A 5,315-nucleotide genomic window follows, 5' to 3' on the forward strand; every position below is an offset into this window, starting at 1 on the left:
CCGCCCCGCCGTGGTTTTCGGGGTCCCCCACTCCTCTGGGGGACCCGTGACCACGGCATAGGAGTTCACCATAGAGACCCCAGAGCAGAAGAAGAACATCCGTTCTTCGTCTGCTCTGTGTGATCACTGAGACCGTGGCGCTGTAATCTGGCGCCACCTGTCTCAGCGGTGACTAACTACAGCTGCTGTCACAGAACCCTCCCTGCGTCCTATGGCCCAGTGCGCCTTATGGAGCTCAAAATATGGTATATCACCAGCACATCAAGGTAAAATCTTGAACGAGTGGTCATTTTATTGATATACACACATCTCATCATGAAGCAATGTTTCGGGGCCACTCAGGGTCCCTTCATCAGGCATGACATGTTAAACAGCCAGCCCTATGTTTTTGTCTTGGTGTGCTGGTGATATATTTTACTATTTAGTTATGAGGTCTGGGCACCCCAATACTAATTAGAAAACTCCTTGTCCCCCTTGATGGAAATAATCCACTTCTGGATATGATTAAATCAGATATAGAATAAACATCCATGTGTTTCTGATTTAAAGACCTTCAAAAGAAAGTCCTTCACATTCCACAGTCTGCTCAGGCCTGGGTGGCTAATGGTTTTATGGTTGGGATTGTAAAGCACTAATTAAGCCAGAACACTAATTAATTATCACTGTGCAGACTCAGTTACTCCCCAAAGATTGCCTGGCATGATAACAAGCAAATGACCTGTATCTCACCCCTGCTAGTCAACAGTAGTTTCACAAATTCACTCAATATTCATAATTTTGGACCTGGGGGTGATACATTAATAACTACTACATATAAAGTTGTCTCTGAAGATACTGAGCATAGACATACCAAACATGGTAGGCTTAGATGGTCCAGAGGGCTAAGGATCCACATTACCCCTTCTGGGGGAGGCATACATCATAGTTATGTCAAGTTTGGTATCTATCCAGAGCTAAATCCATAATACACAACAATCTTGTGTTTACCAAGTGGAAATATGTGAACATTTTAAAATATGGCTATCGTTATGAAACTGACAGTTTGGGACGGGCTGGTGAGGAGATTATAAACCTCTTCAGCCCTCCCGTTTCACTCCCTGAGCCATTCTGATTGGGTGGGAGGCTGGTTCAGTGACATTCCCTAGAGGACCCACAAAAAGCTGCTTCACAAGGCAGCTAGGAAGATCTTGTTTCCAAAAGGAAAAGCTCTTGTGTACCATGAAGAAGAAGCTATCATGAACATCAAGAATAGAACCTTTGCTAAGCCTCACCTAGAGAGAGCCAATCCCAGATCCAGCTTCTGTTTCATTGACTGGACTCTGTTGGAACCCATGGAGCCTAGGACTTTGCTAAATACTTTCATTCTTATTCCCTTCAGCTTATTTGTTAAGCTTATCTTTACGCTCTAAATAAGAGCTTAAGCTATCCTTGACTCTTTGAAGAGTGCTACCGTATTGTAAAACCTGTCATATTCCTGTCTGAAGGGACAGTGGGCATCACAGGCATTGCTTAAGTTTTTGAAATGTCACAGCATTACCTGTAATGGTGCGTATTTAAGTTAACAGGTGGTGGCAGCTAGTATTCTGTGTAAAGGGTTAACCAACCCCAGTGACAATTTCTCCCAGTCTGCTGGCCTTAGATTGCTATGAGCTGGAAAATGTCTGTTCAGGGTTGAGGCTGAGAGTGGTATTGTCCCATCATGGAAGGATCAAAACTGCATATCGTCACGTATTGGTGACAGCACAGTGGGATGGGACCTGGCGCTCCACCACAGAGAGTAACTTCAATTGCAGAGAGTTAAAGAAATCGATAAGATAAGAGACATTGTGGATTGTACTTTCTTCTAATTTTTGGGGGTTAAAGGGCACCAACCCCCCACCAAACATGGATATAAGTACGCCAATCCTTGAGGCAATGCCAACAAGTAACAGGGATAGCGGGCGCAATCCTATGGAGCCTGGGGGAAAAATGATACCATCTAGTGAGTAACTTATAATTCCGATCCTGAGCTTTACAGGACACAGAAAGGGTGTGTTCAAATTTCCCCATGTTAATGTAATTTGCAGGTTCTTTAAAACTGCAGCTTCCATTAAAATGATTCCTGGTGATCTTGCCATTGAGGTCTTTGATCAGGTGCTTCTTGTTGTAGGGTGACAACGCTCTGTCCCTGTCTGCCAATGGTGCCCCTATCATACAGACTGCTGATGGAAACCACTGGTGGCCGTTTCAACACACGTTACACAGGAACGGTCCACTGTTGGTGAGTCATTAGGTTCATTAGGTTCTTAATTGACAAATACTCACTTTCAAATCAAAATTTTATCTCATTAAAATGTATCAATTTTTCCCCTTTGGTGAAACCACGACGTGTGTTATTAAACTGCTAATATCTGAAGGCCTCGCCTTCTTTTTTTAATGAGAAGATTATAAAAGGAAATGGTTACCTAATTGTGGTTTCCAATATGACAGTTTTAAAGCCACGAATGATAATGACTGCTTATTATTTCCTCCCTCCATTAGTGATGTGCTAAATAAAAACTGGTGATTTATTAATCATTATAACCAAAAATTTATACAAACTGATAGTTTTTTTGTTTTGTTACGGGAACACTACATGTTATCATGTATTAGGACCACGGTGAAAGTGTCACTCATATGTAATAAAATATGTTTTTTCCAATGTGGTCCTAAAAAAAGATTACCGTATATACTCGAGTCAATACTTTTTCCCCGTTCTTTGTGGCAAAATTAGGTACCTCGGCTTATATTCGGGTCGGCTTATACTCGAGTATATACGGTAAATAGGATTCAAATAAATTAAAAAATGAAATTCCAGTTGTTGTTGATTTGTTGTTGATTTGGTGACAATATACCTGACACAGTGGCGTAGCAATCACCATAGCGACCGCTATGGGGCTCGTGGCACAGTGGGGCCCGGCCAGATGGCGTGCGGGCCGCCTGGGTGGCTATGGGATCCTCTGCTGGTGGCTTTCACTGGCGGCTGAAGACGAACACGCCGCTGCTCAGATCACTGGCAGTAATCTGTGCAGCAGCGCGTTCCTCTCCACAGAGTCAATGAGAGCCAGCAGCGGCAGTGGAAGAGGAGGCGGTGCCCGTGGTCGGCAGCAGGGGAGGAGGCCCAGTGACGAAGAAGGAGGTGCGGCCCAGCAACGGAGGAGGAGGCGGGCCCATCAGCGACCGTGGAGGAGGTAAGGAGTGCGACCTTGCAGATCCCACCTGAGGGTATGTAGCATCCCTCTACAGATGTCTACATACACTTGATCTGCAGTCAAAGTGATACATTGTATCTCCTACAGATAATATGTTATTTGTATAGCTCGGTAGAAGGGTTGTGGATGCAATAAATAGGCTATAAATTATTTATGTGTTCAACTGAAGCCCATTGTTTTTGCTGATCGCCCCTCCTTTTACCCCTCCAGCACAATGTCAAAAATGTCCTGAAGGATGAATCTTTCCAGTGGAAGAAACGGGCACTTAGAGGATTCTAAGCTCCAGGTAAAGCAGTAATCACAATCCCCTTTGGCACTTTGTCCCTTGGCTAGTGTCAAACCTGGTGGCTTCCTCATACAAGGTCAACAAGTGACACAGGTTACAAATAAGCTGCCACAGGATGAATAACATACTTGCAATGAGATGAAAACAATGCTTTAGTGACCTATTTTTCTTTATGTTGTAGTAGTTACTTATAGTTTATGCCGGTTTGGAACATACAGTAGCAAGTGAATTCCACAATGTTGCCATATGACCATATGGCTATTGGGCATTGTGGGACCTGTTGATGATTTCTCTACCCATTGACAATAAGTAGTACATCTCCGAGTACCAGGTTAGGAATAAATAAAATGAGATTCAAGGTTTAGTGTTGAGATTCAAATTCAGGTCAAATTTGGTTTCTTTTGTGTCAGCAAAGGTTGTCCACAACGGGTGCTTCTAATGCCATTTGGGTCACCATTGCTTGTGTAGCAGCCCTCCAAAGGATGAAAAGCCGCCATAAAAATAGTCATGCCATTAAAAACATTTGCAATTTTTGGCACATTCATTCATCAGCATTCAGGATATACACAGCCTGGCCAAAAGAAAGTCACCAGTTGGATTTAGCTAAGCACATAGGGAAGATCTATAGGGGTTGCTGCAGTAGGTCAGGTCTAGGTTCGGCAACGTTATGTGGCCAGAAAATGAGGTCAGCTGCTATCTGAGTATACTGAATGACCAGGTCTTCCCTGGTGGCACATTGGGCATATTCCAAGATGACAATGCCAGGATTCATCGGGCTCGAACTGTGAAAGTGGCTCAGGGAACATGAGACATCATTGTCACACATGGATTGGCCACCACAGAGTCCAGACCTCAACCCCATTGAGAATCTTTGGGATGTTCTGGAGAAGACTTTACGCAGCGCTCCGACTCTCCCATCATCACTACAATATCTCGGTGAAAAATGAATGCAACATTTTGGACGGAAATTAATGTTGTGACATTGCATAAGCTTATTGACACAATGCCACGGCGAATCAAAGCTAAAGGCCGTCCAATGAAATATTAGAGTGTGTGACTTTTACTTTGGCCAGGCAGATATGAAAACCAGAAATACACACATTTGATCTGGTGAGAGTTCCCAATGCTAACTGGCTGGTGAGAACTAATGGCTGACCTCTAGCCAAATGGAATCGCCCCATGGTAGCTCCAGTAAAGATTCATGACCTCTTGAATCCTATCACTGTTGGGCTAATGTAAGATGATGACAAAGATGAAACCAGGATCGGATTTAACCTCCCTGCTGCCCCAAGGCCGGGTTCTGCAATGTGCCATGCAGTGGAGAATGCCAACCAGATAGCGGGGGTGGCAGGGTTGGTTTGAATTTTTTTATTATTATTTTTTTTATCACTTTTTAATTTTTAAGGTTGGACGACCAGTGAAATGTCTTCAAGAAAAATACAGCAACTCCAGTTGCCTTGACTTATGTTTTTTTACAGGTATACCATGACCTGGATGACTGAGAACCTTCACAGACAAGAGAAAGATAGCAAGCTTTTGAGGCACATTGGCCTCTTCTAGACGTGTAAACTGCGGAAAAAAATCGGTTTGGATATTGTGGGATTCGGACGAGATCCGAATTTGCGTCACCCTGCACACAAAGAGAGAGCAGCAGTGACCGGTCTTTATTACAGGAGGGGGCGGAGACAAGACCATTCACCCTGCACAAGGAGAGAGAGCAGCAGTGACCGGTCTTTAATACAGGAGGGGGCGGAGACAAGACCAGTCACCCTGCACAAGGAGAGAGAGCAGCAGTGACC

The 5,315-nt window shown here is 44.0% G+C and overlaps 1 protein-coding gene and 1 long non-coding RNA gene across 2 annotated transcripts in view; one reads left to right on the top strand and one right to left on the bottom strand.

Moving 5' to 3' along the window:
- LOC108805022 (gamma-aminobutyric acid receptor subunit beta-4-like) overlaps positions 1-5,315 on the bottom strand; it is a 68,828-nt gene that overhangs the window by 38,718 nt on the left and 24,795 nt on the right. The window lies entirely within an intron of this gene.
- Positions 1-5,315, top strand: part of LOC108805023 — a 20,095-nt gene that overhangs the window by 5,672 nt on the left and 9,108 nt on the right. Inside the window, exon 2 of the long non-coding RNA XR_001942389.1 lies at positions 426-432. This is a non-coding gene — a long non-coding RNA (uncharacterized LOC108805023). The remainder of the gene's footprint in view (positions 1-425; positions 433-5,315) is intronic.

This window comes from Nanorana parkeri, unplaced genomic scaffold (assembly GCF_000935625.1).
Source record: "Nanorana parkeri isolate BGI_ZX_2015 unplaced genomic scaffold, ASM93562v1 scaffold81, whole genome shotgun sequence".
In the NCBI taxonomy this organism is placed as follows: domain Eukaryota; kingdom Metazoa; phylum Chordata; class Amphibia; order Anura; family Dicroglossidae; genus Nanorana; species Nanorana parkeri.